At 40.7% G+C, this 19,336-nt stretch overlaps 1 long non-coding RNA gene across 1 annotated transcript in view; it reads left to right on the top strand.

The window, feature by feature from the left end:
• The first annotated feature begins 790 nt into the window (after positions 1-790).
• Positions 791-19,336, top strand: part of LOC130561406 (uncharacterized) — a 21,955-nt gene continuing 3,409 nt past the window's right edge. Inside the window, exons 1-2 of the long non-coding RNA XR_008963823.1 lie at positions 791-1,158; positions 1,324-1,413. This is a non-coding gene — a long non-coding RNA (uncharacterized LOC130561406). The remainder of the gene's footprint in view (positions 1,159-1,323; positions 1,414-19,336) is intronic.

Consider the following 19,336-nt stretch of genomic DNA (forward strand, 5'->3'; position numbering starts at 1 on the left):
ATATTACAAAGAAACACTTAAAACTCTCCAAACCGAATCCAGATTAACAATCAAATAAACTTAAACGCAGTGCAAAAACATTTGCACAATCAGCATCAATAATCTCAAATATAATCATGTCTGCTGCCCATTAGCCAGCGGGAACAAAAAGAGAAAATGTTGTTAAAACAAAGACGTGCCCACAGTAAAGTCCCAACCGTACAACGCCAAGCCATTAAAACTCACATGCTAAGAGCCTATTACAAATCCATAACCCAGACTGCACTTCAGCAAATCTCCTGACTCAGCTATCCTCTCAAACCTTCATCGTCGTCGTCACTGCTTTTACAGCCCCGGCTTCCTCTTTTGTCCCCAAGTGATTCTGAAGCGTGAGTTCATTCTCCCATTCGGCTCTTCCTACAGGTAATCTTTTTTTTCATCTTCCTTTTCTCCATCCGTGTTGACTTGACCTAGATCTTACGGGCCAGAGAGAGAGAGAGAGAGAGAGAGAGAGAGAGAGAGAGAGAGAGAGAGAGAGGGGACCAGGTCGGCCTGAGCTGGAAGAAAAGAAAGTTACAGCGCGAAATCTCTAATCATAATCGAATATGTTTGGTTTCACAATAAAAAACATCTAAACATTAAAAATATCCTTTTAAAGTAAAAGAAAAGAAAAAGTGAGTAACATTCATGTTCATGTGACCTGGACATAGTGGCCAAGATCTTAACCACAGGATTTGTCTTTTGATATATTGCTATGTGACTTTGTATTGTTGTAGAAAGGCAGTAAAACCCCATAATACTCTGAGAGACCATCAGAATGAGATGGGAAATCCCATCCACAACACAGAGCCTGCCTTTGTGAGTGTCAGGCCTGCTTCGTCTTTAAAGGTCTTCTGAAGGACTGCCAGAGAAGCGATGTACTGAAGATTTATTTAGTGTCAGACAGAAATATAACATCCTCTATAGCTGGTGACGCATCCAGCCATCAATCAGTCAGACGCCGGGCTGTGATTCGTGCAGACTGTGGAGTGGGAGGGATTTGGCAACAGGGAGCCCATTCTTAAACATAATCAGTAAGATATGAAACTGTCTGTGCTCGCTCCACCGCTGCTGTTTCTGGACGCTGCGAATGCCAATGGCTTTGAAAGGGCGGCCAAGTGCCAGCTGCAACTTTGAATGGTGAGCACAAGCCAGTACAAGCCGGCACAACCCACGAGACATCACAGAGTCTAAAAATGAAACGTTCGCCATATTCGTTTCAATAATGTGTTGAAAAAAACATTTATATATGTTATGATGAGTAAATCATTGTCCAAACTGAATCAACTGTGTGCATTTGTGTAGGTGTTGTGATATTGTATGCGTTCTCTGGAATCGAAATGGATAAAAATGATCAGGATTTGGAAATCCCGTTTTTTTGCTATCCAGGATCAGGTAATATGTCTGGCTTTTGTGACAGTTTTTCAAAGCAAAATTGGATTGGATCACCCCAAAATTTGATCCAAATACACCATTTTTCAGATGACCAAATTTGGATTACTAATGCTCTGTGAAGGCCCTAAAGCGACATATGAAATGGGAAAAAAAAATATTTCAATGCTTTTGCATTCACTCAGAAAAGTTTTGCGCTGTGTTCACCTTAAAACTTTACATTCGCCAGCAAGAACTAGTTTTGACTGGTTCATCACCAGTGATTGTGCCAACAAACAGTAATTAAATAAAACACTTTAAATTTAAATCAGTTTTTTTCTTTACTGCCCTACTTTACTGGCTACTGAAAGCTTAATAGGGAGCCTAATGGCTGCTTATTTTTACAGACTAACTAATCAGGAGCAAAATAAAAATTTGTTTGTGTGGATATTACATGATACAAATGGTGTATTTTTTGACTAGTTTTAAAGCTTTTTTTGTTCCTGAAATCCCTTCTGCTAAGATCAGTATGATCAGTTTTTTTCTTTTTAAGATTTGATCCAATCAGCCGAAATCCAAGCAGCTTTTATTTTTGACATCAGTGGGCAGTGGGCAGTGGGCTCTTTTGACATCAGCCAGGATGCAGTCACCTAGCAACCATCCACAACATTCAAGCAGCCTGTTTTTCCACAGATAAACACCAATTACATCTTTAGCAAATGTTTCTTCAGAAAATGTATGTGTATACAACCTCATCTCTTGATACCATTACAATGCTTTAAAGTTTAAATGAAATCTGAGCCAACACATATGGTACATACGCTACATACGCTATGTTTTCAGTTCTCTTTGGCTGAGTTTTCATTAAATATGTTGTTCATCCAAACATAATTGTGGGGCACACGAGGGAAGAGCACGGGATATATCAATTATTTATTTCTTCATAACAACAGAGTACAATGTGGCTGCAATTAACAGATTAATAAGTATTCTAACAGGATGTCACTTGAGAGGAAACTCAGTAACATACAGGAAAGGTGGGGAACATATAAAGGAAAATGCTGTGCTGGACCACTGAGACCTTTTTTAACTTCTTTAAGCGAGAGCATTTAATGTGCGTTCTGGGCCTACGCCTCAATACCTCTCACACCCTGGGTTTATGTGAAAAACTGAGCCTGATTTATGAATGGAATTATTGACACCAGCCCGAGCCCACAGTGTTCATTTATACGTTTGTTTGCGTGTCTTCTTAAACATGCTGGCTGTCTCTCTCCTTACTGCCATGTGATTCAAAACAGGATTAGGAGTTTGAGTCCTAATTAAAATGTGAACTTCCCAAGGGAAATCAAAATAAATGGTTGGGGCGTGTCTTAGGCCGTTTTTAATTAGCCAATAAAAGTGCTTATAATATGATAAAAGTATCACAAACAAATTAAAACATCAAGCAAAATCATTATGTGCCACCAATAACATTTAAATGAAATAATAATCAACATCAAAATTAAAATGTGACAATGCCTTCTAATGACATGAGAATGTGTGCTCGTTCATGTAAATTTTATGGTATGTGTTCATAAAGCTGTATGGTACTAGGACCATCTGACCATCTGTATTTTACCGCAGTAAAGGCACTGCCTTGTTTTACAATCTCTCTTTTCTTCCTTCATCGAGCCTCACGTCTCTCTGTTTTCTCATCATTGCACATTACGAGACAGCCAGTCTGAGAGTCATAAGCTTAATGTTCTGTTTCTTTGCGTTCCAGTGGACAAGTTATATTGCTTTAAAATGTGACCTGTCTCATGAGACCCTGGTCAGTTGCTGTTGTGGCATCTCTCTGTGTGTTGTCTCTAGTTACCTCTAGAGGAGTGGATGTGTATTTACTGGGGTGATGCTTGGCTAGATTAACCTTGGCAGTACTTCAGGGACTCTTTGTTACCAGGGTCACTTATATGCCAACAAACAGATCTGTGACACTTATGTCAAAGAGACATAAAACAACCCTGAAAATACATGACATGACTCGGCAGATGCAGTTGATGGAGGTTGCCATGGTAACAAATAGCTGGTCATGAGGTTGACTGTCTATCACCTCTGTGTGGCCAGAACTCACTGTCTCTACGTTGACCTACGTTAGCCTCATCCAGCTGCTTATAATACTTGTGTAGCTTTGCTGACAATGCTTTTTCCACATGATCATGCAGCGGGTTTAATTTCATGGCAGCGGGTTTAATTTCATGAAGCCAATGAAAACTGTGCTTTGACACGGGAACGACTTGATTTCTCCAAAATGTTTAGGGATGGTCATTGTGATTTCAATGAATAGGGAAGTGTGATGACTGAAGGGAAGGATGTGTAATGGACGTTAAACCAGGTCATTCTTTTGTAAGTTCCTTTTCTCAAAAAGACAATTATGATGCAAGGTAAAAACTCATTTTTTATATAATGTAAACTTAAAGCACAAAGTAAAACAGTCAATTTAACTCAAAAGTAGAGTAAGAATAAAAATTCTCTGCTTATTTTAAGTATAAGAAACTTGACGGGTGGATGTCAGAAACAACATAGTATGATGTGCACTGTGTATAGGACATGATTAACCTATTTTTCAACCTGTCCTGTCCTTTTATTGAGATGATCAATATATCAAAACTGACAAAGCCCTGCACTACCCCTTCTTGCTGTCTGCGACAGTGTACAGCAATAAAATACAAGACATTTGCGCACCACGACAAATCATTTGCTCTTATCTCATAATGGCCCATTGAGTGATGCATTGGGACCATTTTGTTCTCCAAACAGTCTTGTCAAAATGGCTAAGATACATCAACGATTACATGAGGTTATTTAAGAACTGGAGAACACTGTAAAATATACTAAAGTCATTATTACTGTGAGGAGGGAAGTCTAAGATAAAGGTTCTTGCAATAGGGATGTAATGTATTACATACATTTTAATTAAATTTAAATAAACAATAAAAAGCAAAAAAATACTAAGATTGGCTATTTATACACTCTTATACACAAGGTGCTTAAAAGGTTCTTCACATCGATGCCATAGAAGAACCATTCTTGGTTCCACAAAGAACCATTTAGTCAAAGGTTCTTTAAAAAACCATCTCTTTCTTACTTTTTTTATAATCTGAAGAACCTTTTATTGCCACAAAGAACCTTTTGTGAAACATCTGAAGAACTTTTATGTTAAAGGTACAATGCAAGTCTTCGTCCACCACCAGCTTTTAGTTATTTTAATGACCGTTTTGGTATCCTTATTAAGAGACAAACAAAAAAATACAGTAGAGAATTACCAGGGTCTTACTTGCCACTTTAGCCTGTAAAGGCCGCTTTTTTGCAGTTTTTAATACTGCAAATTTCTTGTTCCTAATAAACAGACTAAATATTATATATGGTCATTATACCATTGGTACAATAATTCTATAAAGGAACGTGTTGCTTCATAGATTATATGCTTGTCACGGACTGGCAGAAGAACCCAAGCGCAGGCAGGCAGTGAAGGGGTTAACAGATAATATTTATTAAATGAACAAAACAAAGGAAAAACCCACAAGGGGGTATCAAACAGGAACTAAACTAAGAAACAAACAGAAAACAAAAGACTTCCCACGAGGGGGAAAAAGGAAAAACAAGAACAGCAAAACCCTAACTAAAAGACACGACCAAACGTCTTAAATAATACAATGAACAAAACTCACAAAACATGAACAGGACAAGGAACAGGACCACGGGTAACAACACCAGCAAGAACACGTGAGACCACAGTACACCGTACGTACACAGTACACAACGCAGTACACGCAATACAAGAGCCCAGGACAAAGAAACAAGAGGGTATATATAGGGAAGACAAACGAGGGATAACGACATGGGGCAGGTGTGGGACATTAAACACTCAGGGAAAGATAACGAGGAAACGAGAGGAATGGGGTCAATGACAAGACACTGGAGAGAACGTATATTATTGTCAAACGGACAATAATATGTTTCTCTCCACACATAACCAAAGACTTTGTCATGGCTCTGCTACAGGACCAAGAAAAACATGACTAAGGAAGCAGAGCCATGACAAGCCGGCGTCCAGTCCGGTGCAGCCGGCGTCCAGTCCGTGCAGGTGCCAGTCGGCCAGCGGCAGTCCAGTCCGGTGCAGCCGGCGTCCAGTCCGGTGCAGCCGGCGTCCAGTCATGTGTCCAGTCTGTGTCCAGTCTGTGTCCAGTCTTGTGTCAGTCGTGTCCAGCTGTGTCCAGTCTGTGTCCAGTCTTCCGGTGATCCAGCCGGCGTCCAGTCCGGTGATCCAGCCGGCGTCCAGTCCGGTGATCCAGCCGGCGTCAGCCCTGTCCAGCCGGCCTTCCAGCCGGCGTCAGCCGCAGCCGGCTTCCAGCCGGCCTTCCAGCCGGCGTCAAGCCCTGTCCAGCCGGCCTTCCAGCCGGCGTCAAGCCCTGTCCAGCCGGTCCCTGGGAGACTCCCAGGGCAAAGACTGTTCCCCCCGGGACTCCTCCTAAGTCCCCCAGGACTCAGCGCCCTCGAGCGCAGCCGGGGACTGGGACTGTTCCCCCCAACCCTTTTGGACTCCCCCTATGAACTCTTGTTTTGCCCCACCCCCCCTCCCATGTTTGTTGTTCTTGTTATGCCACCCCAGTCCTGTGGTCTTGTTGTCCTGTCTACCCCTTGTCATGTTCACCATGTTTGTCTGGTTTTTGTCTTTGTCTCGGTCTGCCTTGTCTTGTCCGTCTACCCCTTGGTGAGCACCTGGAGGTGCTCATTAAAGGGGGGGCTTCNCGTTGTGTACTTGCTGGTGTTGCTACCCGTGGTCCTGTTCGTGTTTTGTGAGTTTTGTTCATTGTATTATTTAAGACGTTTGGTCGTGTCTTTAGTTAGTTTTCTGTTCTTGTTTTCTTTTGCCCCCTCGTGGGAAGTCTTTTGTTTTCTGTTTGTTTCTTAGTTTAGTTCCTGTTTATACCCCCTTGTGGGTTTTTTTTGTTTTGTTATTTAATAAATATATCTGTTAACCCCTTCACTGCCTGCCTGCGCTTGGGTTCTTCTGCCATGTCCGTGACAGAATACACGAGCCATTCAGAACCCAGCGGGCAGCAAGATGGAGGCACGCGTCGTCCTCACGGTCCGCTCAAGCCCGCTTGCTGCTAGGTTTCCGCCAGGGGAACTACTGGAATCGGGAGTTCGCCGGGGCATTCTCGGCGGTGGCTGAGACGGCTGAGTTCAACGAGGCAGAGTTGAAGACGATCTTCAACTGCTGCCTCACTCAGCGCCTCACCCCGTCTGAGAAGAGGCTGCTGGGTCCCCTAGGGTTCGCGGCAATGGTCAGGTTCGTGGCCAACCGGGACGATCCGGGGGTGGGGTTCCACGTGGGACTTCCACCTCGCGGTCGATCACGCCGGAGGGCCTCGACCTGACTGCCGCTGCCCGGGGGGACTCGGTACCCTCCGGCTTGAGCTCCACGGTCCCCGTTCACTCTGGTGGCGCCGGTAGCGAGCTCGGGAGGGAGGGGATCCGGGGATGACGTTGGCTGATCCTCCACTGCGAACTCCCTCCGGTCCCCACGGATTCGCCAAGGTCGGCTATGGATCCGTGGTGCGGAGAAGGAGGGAGAGGGCAGGGAGGAGCGTCCAGCATCGGTGCAGCCGGCGTCCAGTCCGGTGCAGCCGGCATCCAGTCCGGTGCAGCCGGCGTCCAGTCCGGTGCAGCCGGCGTCCAGTCCGGTGCAGCCGGGTCCAGTCCGGTCAGCTGTGTCCAGTCCGCAGTGTGTCCACGGTCTAGCTGTCCAGCGGTCCAGTCAGTGTCACCGGTCCAGTCCGGTGATCCAGCCGGCGTCCAGTCCGGTGATCCAGCCGGCGTCCAGTCCGGTGATCCAGCCGGCGTCCAGTCCGGTGATCCAGCCGGTGTTCCAGCCGGCCTTCCAGCCGGCGTCAAGCCCTGTCCGCCGGCCTTCCAGCCGGCGTCAAGCCCTGTCCAGCCGGTCCCTGGGAGACTCCCAGGGCCAAGACTGTTCCCCCCGGGACTCCTCCTAAGTCCCCCAGGACTCAGCGCCCTCGAGCGCAGCCGGGGACTGGGACTGTTCCCCCCAACCCTTTGGACTGCCCCTATGAACTCTTGTTTTGCCCCACCCCCCCTCCCATGTTTGTTTTTCTTGTTATGCCACCCCAGTCCTGTAGTCTTGTTGTCCTGTCTACCCCTTGTCATGTTCACCATGTTTGTCTGGTTTTTGTCTTTGTCTCGGTCTGCCTTGTCTTGTCCGTCTACCCCTTGGTGAGCACTGGAGGTGCTCATTAAAGGGGGGGCTTCTGTCATGGCTCTGCTTCCTTAGTCATGTTTTTCTTGGTCCTGTAGCAGAGCCATGACAAAGTCTTTGTTATGTGTGGAGAGAAACATATTATTGTCCGTTTGACAATAATATACGTTCTCTCCAGTGTCTTGTCATTGGCCCATTCCTCTCGTTTCCTCTTATCTTTCCCTGAGTGTTTAATGTCCCACACCTGCCCCATGTCGTTATCCCTCGTTTGTCTTCCCTATATATACCCTCTTGTTTCTTTGTCCTGTGCTCTTGTATTGCGTGAACTGCGTTGTGTACTGTGTACGTACGGTGTACTGTGGTCTCCGTGTTCTTGCTGGTGTTGTTACCCGTGGTCCTGTTCCTTGTCCTGTTCATGTTTTGTGAGTTTTGTTCATTGTATTATTTAAGACGTTTGGTCGTGTCTTTTAGTTAGGGTTTTGCTGTTCTTGTTTTTCCTTTTTCCCCCTCGTGGGAAGTCTTTTGTTTTCTGTTTGTTTCTTAGTTTAGTTCCTGTTTGATACCCCCTTGTGGGTTTTTCCTTTGTTTTGTTCATTTAATAAATATTATCTGTTAACCCCTTCACTGCCTGCCTGCGCTTGGGTTCTTCTGCCAGTCCGTGACAAGCATATAATCTATGAAGCAACACGTTCCTTTATAGAATTATTGTACCAATGGTATAATGACCATATATAATATTTAGTCTGTTTATTAGGAACAAGAAATTTGCAGTATTAAAAACTGCAAAAAAGCGGCCTTTACAGGCTAAAGTGGCAAGTAAGTCCCTGGTAATTAGCTACTGTATTTTTTTGTTTGTCTCTTAATAAGGAGACCAAAACGGTCATTAAAATAACAAAAAGCTGGTGGTGGACGAAGACTTGCATTGTACCTTTAACATAAAAGTTCTTCAGATGTTTCACAAAAGGTTCTTTGTGGCAATAAAAGGTTCTTCAGATTATAAAAAAAGTAAGAAAGAGATGGTTTTTTAAAGAACCTTTGACTAAATGGTTCTTTGTGGAACCAAGAATGGTTCTTCTATGGCATCGATGTGAAGAACCTTTTAAGCACCTTGTGTATAAGAGTGTATAAAAAGCCAATCTTAGTATTTTTTTGCTTTTTATTGTTTATTTAAATTTAATTAAAATGTATGTAATACATTACATCCCTATTGCAAGAACCTTTATCTTAGACTTCCCTCCTCACAGTAATAATGACTTTAGTATATTTTACAGTGTTCTCCAGTTCTTAAATAACCTCATGTAATCGTTGATGTATCTTAGCCATTTTGACAAGACTGTTTGGAGAACAAAATGGTCCCAATGCATCACTCAATGGGCCATTATGAGATAAGAGCAAATGATTTGTCGTGGTGCGCAAATGTCTTGTATTTTATTGCTGTACACTGTCGCAGACAGCAAGAAGGGGTAGTGCAGGGCTTTGTCAGTTTTGATATATTGATCATCTCAATAAAAGGACAGGACAGGTTGAAAAATAGGTTAATCATGTACTATACACAGAGCACATCATACTATGTTGTTTCTGACATCCACCCGTCAAGTTTCTTATACTTAAAATAAGCAGAGAATTTTTATTCTTACTCTACTTTTGAGTTAAATTGACTGTTTTACTTTGTGCTTTAAGTTTACATTATATAAAAAATGAGTTTTTACCTTGCATCATAATTGTCTTTTTGAGAAAAGGAACTTACAAAAGAATGACCTGGTTTAACGTCCATTACACATCCTTCCCTTCAGTCATCACACTTCCCTATTCATTGAAATCACAATGACCATCCCTAAACATTTTGGAGAAATCAAGTCGTTCCCGTGTCAAAGCACAGTTTTCATTGGCTTCATGAAATTAAACCCGCTGCCATGAAATTAAACCCGCTGCATGATCATGTGGAAAAAGCATTGTCAGCAAAGCTACACAAGTATTATAAGCAGCTGGATGAGGCTAACGTAGGTCAAAGTAGAGACAGTGAGTTCTGGCCACACAGAGGTGATAGACAGTCAACCTCATGACCAGCTATTTGTTACCATGGCAACCTCCATCAACTGCATCTGCCGAGTCATGTCATGTATTTTCAGGGTTGTTTTATGTCTCTTTGACATAAGTGTCACAGATCTGTTTGTTGGCATATAAGTGACCCTGGTAACAAAGAGTCCCTGAAGTACTGCCAAGGTTAATCTAGCCAAGCATCACCCCAGTAAATACACATCCACTCCTCTAGAGGTAACTAGAGACAACACACAGAGAGATGCCACAACAGCAACTGACCAGGGTCTCATGAGACAGGTCACATTTTAAAGCAATATAACTTGTCCACTGGAACGCAAAGAAACAGAACATTAAGCTTATGACTCTCAGACTGGCTGTCTCGTAATGTGCAATGATGAGAAAACAGAGAGACGTGAGGCTCGATGAAGGAAGAAAAGAGAGATTGTAAAACAAGGCAGTGCCTTTACTGCGGTAAAATACAGATGGTCAGATGGTCCTAGTACCATACAGCTTTATGAACACATACCATAAAATTTACATGAACGAGCACACATTCTCATGTCATTAGAAGGCATTGTCACATTTTAATTTTGATGTTGATTATTATTTCATTTAAATGTTATTGGTGGCACATAATGATTTTGCTTGATGTTTTAATTTGTTTGTGATACTTTTATCATATTATAAGCACTTTTATTGGCTAATTAAAAACGGCCTAAGACACGCCCCAACCATTTATTTTGATTTCCCTTGGGAAGTTCACATTTTAATTAGGACTCAAACTCCTAATCCTGTTTTGAATCACATGGCAGTAAGGAGAGAGACAGCCAGCATGTTTAAGAAGACACGCAAACAAACGTATAAATGAACACTGTGGGCTCGGGCTGGTGTCAATAATTCCATTCATAAATCAGGCTCAGTTTTTCACATAAACCCAGGGTGTGAGAGGTATTGAGGCGTAGGCCCAGAACACACATTAAATGCTCACGCTTAAAGAAGTTAAAAAAGGTCTCAGTGGTCCAGCACAGCATTTTCCTTTATATGTTCCCCACCTTTCCTGTATGTTACTGAGTTTCCTCTCAAGTGACATCCTGTTAGAATACTTATTAATCTGTTAATTGCAGCCACATTGTACTCTGTTGTTATGAAGAAATAAATAATTGATATATCCCGTGCTCTTCCCTCGTGTGCCCCACAATTATGTTTGGATGAACAACATATTTAATGAAAACTCAGCCAAAGAGAACTGAAAACAAAGCGTATGTAGCGTATGTACCATATGTGTTGGCTCAGATTTCATTTAAACTTTAAAGCATTGTAATGGTATCAAGAGAAGAGGTTGTATACACATACATTTTCTGAAGAAACATTTGCTAAAGATGTAATTGGTGTTTATCTGTGGAAAAACAGGCTGCTTGAATGTTGTGGATGGTTGCTAGGTGACTGCATCCTGGCTGATGTCAAAAGAGCCCACTGCCCACTGCCCACTGATGTCAAAAATAAAAGCTGCTTGGATTTCGGCTGATTGGATCAAATCTTAAAAAGAAAAAAACTGATCATACTGATCTTAGCAGAAGGGATTTCAGGAACAAAAAAAGCTTTAAAACTAGTCAAAAAATACACCATTTGTATCATGTAATATCCACACAAACAAATTTTTATTTTGCTCCTGATTAGTTAGTCTGTAAAAATAAGCAGCCATTAGGCTCCCTATTAAGCTTTCAGTAGCCAGTAAAGTAGGGCAGTAAAGAAAAAAACTGATATAAATTTAAAGTGTTTTATTTAATTACTGTTTGTTGGCACAATCACTGGTGATGAACCAGTCAAAACTAGTTCTTGCTGGCGAATGTAAAGTTTTAAGGTGAACACAGCGCAAAACTTTTCTGAGTGAATGCAAAAGCATTGAAATATATTTTTTTCCCATTTCATATGTCGCTTTAGGGCCTTCACAGAGCATTAGTAATCCAAATTTGGTCATCTGAAAAATGGTGTATTTGGATCAAATTTTGGGGTGATCCAATCCAATTTTGCTTTGAAAAACTGTCACAAAAGCCAGACATATTACCTGATCCTGGATAGCAAAAAAACGGGATTTCCAAATCCTGATCATTTTTATCCATTTCGATTCCAGAGAACGCATACAATATCACAACACCTACACAAATGCACACAGTTGATTCAGTTTGGACAATGATTTACTCATCATAACATATATAAATGTTTTTTTCAACACATTATTGAAACGAATATGGCGAACGTTTCATTGTTAGACTCTGTGATGTCTCGTGGGTTGTGCCGGCTTGTACTGGCTTGTGCTCACCATTCAAAGTTGCAGCTGGCACTTGGCCGCCCTTTCAAAGCCATTGGCATTCGCAGCGTCCAGAAACAGCAGCGGTGGAGCGAGCACAGACAGTTTCATATCTTACTGATTATGTTTAAGAATGGGCTCCCTGTTGCCAAATCCCTCCCACTCCACAGTCTGCACGAATCACAGCCCGGCGTCTGACTGATTGATGGCTGGATGCGTCACCAGCTATAGAGGATGTTATATTTCTGTCTGACACTAAATAAATCTTCAGTACATCGCTTCTCTGGCAGTCCTTCAGAAGACCTTTAAAGACGAAGCAGGCCTGACACTCACAAAGGCAGGCTCTGTGTTGTGGATGGGATTTCCCATCTCATTCTGATGGTCTCTCAGAGTATTATGGGGTTTTACTGCCTTTCTACAACAATACAAAGTCACATAGCAATATATCAAAAGACAAATCCTGTGGTTAAGATCTTGGCCACTATGTCCAGGTCACATGAACATGAATGTTACTCACTTTTTCTTTTCTTTTACTTTAAAAGGATATTTTTAATGTTTAGATGTTTTTTATTGTGAAACCAAACATATTCGATTATGATTAGAGATTTCGCGCTGCAACTTTCTTTTCTTCCAGCTCAGGCCGACCTGGTCCCCTCTCTCTCTCTCTCTCTCTCTCTCTCTCTCTCTCTCTCTCTCTCTCTCTCTGGCCCGTAAGATCTAGGATCTAGGTCAAGTCAACACGGATGGAGAAAAGGAAGATGAAAAAAAAGATTACCTGTAGGAAGAGCCGAATGGGAGAATGAACTCACGCTTCAGAATCACTTGGGGACCAAAGAGGAAGCCGGGGCTGTAAAAGCAGTGACGACGACGATGAAGGTTTGAGAGGATAGCTGAGTCAGGAGATTTGCTGAAGTGCAGTCTGGGTTATGGATTTGTAATAGGCTCTTAGCATGTGAGTTTTAATGGCTTGGCGTTGAACGGTTGGGACTTTACTGTGGGCACGTCTTTGTTTTAACAACATTTTCTCTTTTTGTTCCCGCTGGCTAATGGGCAGCAGACATGATTATATTTGAGATTATTGATGCTGATTGTGCAAATGTTTTTGCACTGCGTTTAAGTTTATTTGATTGTTAATCTGGATTCGGTTTGGAGAGTTTTAAGTGTTTCTTTGTAATATTTATGTGGACTTTTGTGACTACATAACACAGACTTTTAACTATCGGCTAATATGGTCAGACTGCAAAGATCAAATAGAGCGCAAATGGAGAATTCTGCATATACATCGTCTGATTGTAAGATTTCTCTTGAAAAGCCAGCTTCAATAATCTCTTGGTTTTTTTGTGTGTGGATTCAAACGTTTCTTATCAAATATAAAAAATAAATTTGCCCTATACACATTAATTTTATAACTCTATACTGAAGCTGTATGCCAACACATGTTTCTGTGTATTTTTTTAAGGAATTTTAGAAGAAACGTATGAGACAAAGTCGAAAATGAAACATAAAGAAATAATAACTTGAATGAAAAATTACTAATTTTATTACATACTCATCGTCATGTCATTCCAAACCTGTATGACTTTCTTTCATACACAAAAGAAGATATTTTGAAGAATGTTGGTAACCAAATAACATGGACATTCTATTGTATGGACAATGACATTCTAACAATCTATTGTATGGACACAAAACCGCAGAGACATTTATCAAAAAAAGAAATAGTGTTTCCCAGAAAGAAAGTCATACAAGTTTTGAATGACGTGAGGGTTAATAAATGATGCAATAATTTATATTTTGGGCTGAATTATCCCCTTAAATCTGTTAAAGGAGCTAAATGTTGTTACGTTTTCACTTCTTTGCCAAAGGAGATAATGTATTTACGAAACGTGCTCTGTAGAGCAGATTGTCCAAAACAACATGATGAATTCCATGCAAGGGGATCCACGGTGCATCTAGATAGAAGTAGCTCATTCTAAGGTAATAAAAACATAACGCTTCATGATGTAAGGTCATTATACACTTCTGAAGACATAGTTATGTATATTACATTGCATTTATGTCAAACACGCAGCACCTTTAAGCAACAACATACTTTCAACATTTCTATTACTGTGATGATTAATAGTTCAAGTTTCACTAAAAATACTAATTCACAACAAAACCATTACAACACTGAAAGGATTATGACAAATCGACAGCGTCACAGAAACTTCTTTCTCATGCAATACTTTGTTAACACCATCACAGGTCACTTAATGTTCCCACACGCATCGTGAGGATCAGAGATAACCACAGGCTGCTATTCTGAGCTGTGAGGTGTAAAGACAAGCCCCACTGACCTTTCTGCCTGCTTCCTTTTCCATCTTATATGTGTAGGTGCTCTGTGCCACATTTTCTCTCACCCCTGCCAGCCCTGTGGACAGCTGACCGCTACACCCACGCAGCTCGTCCCACCAATCCCATTTCATTCCTGTACAAATATGTCTGTCAGACCACCGCAACTGCCATTCAGGGTCCCACAGGAACCCATCCACCTGTTGCCACCCGAGAGAGATGGAGGGAGGAGGAAGATATAGAGGGGGTGATAAAGAGTGTTGGGGATGGAAAAGACACAAATACTTTAACTCGCCATGACCGCACCCTAAACGGGACACTCGGCTCGCTGCAACAATGTTAACAATGACATTCCCCCATACATGCCCACATTGTAATGTACAAGCTCATATTTCCTAGCAAAGCAATACAGTGAGGACATGTGAATGTGAAGCGTGCTAAGGAATGTTTGGTGCATGTGATATGTGTATTTTCCACTAATATGGTACAGTCTACTATTGTGCGTTTCGTCGCAGTTTCTAGAAATAGGGTGCAATTTGGTGTCCCATTTTCCTTAACTTAGACTATTTAAAGCAATAAAGACCCAAATAGAAGAACTACATAAAAAAAAAAAAAAAAAATTTAAAAAAAAAAAAAAAAAAAAAGTTGTTATTAACTGTTACAGTATGCTGTAACTTGTTTGTTATATAGAAGTAGGGATGTCAAACAAATAATCGAGATTAATCGCATCCAGAATAAAAGTTGTGTTCACATAAAACAGTATATGTCTGTGTACTGTGCTTATTAATTCTGCATTTATAAACAAAAAAACCTACACATACATATATTTAGGAAATATTTAGATGTATTTATTTAGATTTACCAATAATTAAAACTATATATAAACGTTTTTTTATTCCACATTTTTCTTAACTATATGCATGTATGTGTGTGTTTATAAATTCAAAATTAATATTGACAGTACACAGACATATAATATGTAAACACAAACTTTTATTCTGAATGCGATTAATCGTTTGAGAGCCCTATATGGAAGACTGATGGTATACTACTGCATTCTTTGTATTTTATTAAAATTGCAATGAAAAAAACATAAAAAATTAAAGAAAAAAATCTTTATAAATAAAATATAAATACTATATACATATTTAAATTATATTTATCTAAAGTTTATGTAGTTTAATTGGTAGAGCATTGTACAGTGAAAAGTCATGGTAGTACACGCAATACAAGAGCACAGGACAAAGAAACAAGAGGGTATATATAGGGAAGACAAACGAGGGATAACGACATGGGGCAGGTGTGGGACATTAAACACTCAGGGAAAGATAACGAGGAAACGAGAGGAATGGGGCCAATGACAAGACACTGGAGAGAACGTATATTATTGTCAAACGGACAATAATATGTTTCTCTCCACACATAACCAAAGACTTTGCCATGGCTCTGCTACAGGACCAAGAAAAACATGACTAAGGAAGCAGAGCCATGACAATGCTTTTCTACAGTAATACTGTAAGTTATTTTGTTAGGAAAAACGTCTAACTATGCTAACTTGCCCATGCTACCCAGCCAAACCTTTTTTTTCACCACTACAAAAGCTGTGGGATATTATATCCAAAGGATGAATAAACCATTCATGACAGATAAAATGGACAATCGTGCGTTAGATTACGGAGTATAATATCCAACACGGTGTGTCCTGTTGTATTCTGCACATTTTGACCAACGTACTGCAGAAAACGCACATATCTAAAACATAAAACCAATATGCACGTAGTACGGTACTTTCAGAACCCCAAAGAGCCATTCTCTCCATTATGCTTGTTGTTACTCTTGCCATGCCTCTCTGTTCTGGCATGTTTGATAAGTACGTCAAGAGCACATGCTGATGAATGTCAATAGCTTCCCACAATGCACTAGGGCTAGAGAGGTAGAACGGCTGGGGGAGGCAGTTAAGTCCACATGGCTCCATTAGCCTGATGGGGTTTTTATTAAATTAGCTTAGGCAGTCCACGGATGCCTCCTCTTCCACCCGAACACTAAGAAAGATAGTGAGCGAGAGAGCCACTCAATCACATTAAAGTCCTTATTTCATTTGCCAAAGGAGAGGGGCTCCACTATGGGCGAGAAAACACAAGGGCTCATAAATAGGGACATATAGAGAAAATGGAGGGGGTGGAAGTGACGGTTGACAAGGACGACAATTTATCGCCACGTGGCTGTGTGACAGCATGCTATAGTTCGCTGCCTGCCAAAAAGAATTTCTAATTTATTCTTAACTCCATATTGTTGTCAGCAGGTGTGTGCTGTTTTTGGCTATGTTTAGAATAGTGTACTTTTACTATTGCTGCACTATATAGTATGCATGCTTTTCAAAGTATACAGACTTTCTGTATGACCAGAATACCTTGATGATTACTTATACCAAAATGTTGTATACCACAGAACACGTGAAATAGCGTTTCCCACAATGCAATGCATTCCTATTGACCTTGTGTTCCCATTGACAATGATGTAGTAGCATCTTATTTTTAAAATCACTTATTAATTGATCAAACACACTTTTTATACAATTATTTATCACTGAGTTTTTTTTAAGCATTATTTAAAGTAAAAATAGGCTTACAGATAGCAGTGTGCACTGTGTAGTGTGCTAGTATTCCATCCATACACTTTGTTGCCATTTGTGTGTGCGCAAGTAGTGTGCAAGGGTCTCACATGTGTGACAGTCGACTGTTTTTATGGGAACCCATTCACACCTAGGGGCAATTTACACTGGACGCATTGCATTCTTGTGTCCATCTGCAGTTTTTCTCATTGTTTTGTACATATAAACATATACTAGACAGGCGTCTTTGATCACTGCTACGCCATGTAAAATTAAAACCGGTTAGACGTTTAAACAGCGTCTCACACCTGCATTTTGTTCCGTTCCATCTCACTCCGTCTAGCTTTTTTAAACACATAGACATGTCCTAAGTAAATGGCCCCATTCAGACATGCAAAACAACTCTGTGATCCATTTAAGATCTGCCACTCAGCATCCACTTCATTACTACAGGTGCTATTTTTAAAAGAGATGCCAAACATTTTGACATGAAAAATGTCAGGTTTTATTTTCAGTGTGATGTTTGCCCATCTTTCACCTCTTTTAGGCGACATTGTTGTGTCCAATTAAGACAACAAAACAGCGGCAGGAAAGGGGACATTAGACTAATAATGACAGCCCTGCATACAGACAGTGCTACGCTGGCGTCTGTGGTCCACATTACAGCTGGGGGCTGTTAAAGACATGCATTTCTGAATTTCTAAACACAAGTTCACAAGGCTCACAATGACTTTATCCCAGACGATAAACATCCTGCAGGAGCATGGGTTGATGCTGTCAAATATATGATCAAATCCAATGATCAAACTGTTGTTCCTAGACAGCAATGTGGTTAAATACCAAGCAAATGGACTCTGCTTTCACAGTCACCTCACAAATGTCTCCCACAAAGTTTTAGAAGTGATCTTAAAGGGAGTTCGCACCAAAATAAACATTCTGTCATCATTTACTCACCCTTGAGTCGTTCCAAATCTGTATTACATTTCTTTGTTCTGATGAACACAGAGAAAGATATTTGGAAGAATGTTTGTAACCAAACATTCTTGGACCCCATTGACTACCACAGTAGGAAAAATTACTTTATATATTTTTTAGTTCTGTTGAACACAAAAGAAGATATTATGAAGAATGTAGGACAGCAAACAGTTCTGGGGCACTTTTGACTACCATTGTCATTTTTCCTACTATGGTAGTCCAAGAACTGTTTGGTTACCAGCATTCGTCCAAATATCTTTCTCTGTGTTCAACCAAACAAAGAAATGTATACAGGTTCGGAACAACTAGAGTGAGTAATTCATGACAGAATTTTCATTTTTGGGAGAACTATCCCTTTAACAATCTCAATCTCATCTCAAAGTCATAGATGTCAATGTGAACATTTGCATTTTGTATTAAAATGTCTGAGCTATTCACACACCGCATTGTGAACAGTTTTTTGTAATTTGTCTTCATTTGTGAGTTTATAGGGATATTTCACCAAAAAAACAAATACATTTATACAGGTTTGGAACAACTGGAGGGTGAGTAATTCATGGCAGAATTTTCTATTTTTGGGTGAACTATCCCTTTAAGGGGAAACATCTGAGACAGATACATGAAACTCTTCAATTCTCTTCAAAGTCTCTTAATCTAAAAGAAGGAGCAATAAATGGTTCCTTTGGGAATATTGATGATGGGAAACACTTCAGGAATTTATTGAACTGTACAATATTTTATTTATGAAGAGCATAAAAGCTATTAATTCTTTCAGACACACACAATCTATAAAAGGATCACACGAGCAAGTCGACATCATTTTTAAATGCCTAGTACTAACAAACACAGGTCATTCATGTGTTGACCGTTTTAAGAAATGTATTCAGACCAAGGCATGACTCCATAAAAGAGAAATTATCATATTTTTCCGGCTGAATTTTGAACTTTTAAAGTGCATGTAAATGCACTTAGCGAGATGTCTTAAAGGGCAGTAAGCATGTAAACGATACCAGAGACACGAGTCAGTTCATGTCAACAGAGCATGCCATCACAACAGGGTCTCTCAGGTTATTCTTTAAACACCAGGTGAATTTTGAGTTTCAGCGTGGTTTACCATGGGCGTTTTATGATGGGTGGGTTAGTTTAGCTCTTAGCGATAGGGATCGCAGGGAGGACAAGCCTCTTTGAAGACAGGATCAGAGAAAGAGGCTCAGCATGTCTAAATGTAGGCATTAAGATCTATAACAATGGTCCTGACCTCATAAGCAAAGCATGGAATCTGCGTTATTGCTCCATCACAGTGCGCCGGCACACTGCTCACCGGCAAGCTGTTATTCCCAGCAAATGTCAAAAAGACAAAGTGCTTTTCTCACCTCTGTTTTTACAGCTTATATATACAGTATATATATATATATATATATTA

This window comes from Triplophysa rosa, linkage group LG1, assembly GCF_024868665.1.
Source record: "Triplophysa rosa linkage group LG1, Trosa_1v2, whole genome shotgun sequence".
Lineage (NCBI taxonomy): Eukaryota > Metazoa > Chordata > Actinopteri > Cypriniformes > Nemacheilidae > Triplophysa > Triplophysa rosa.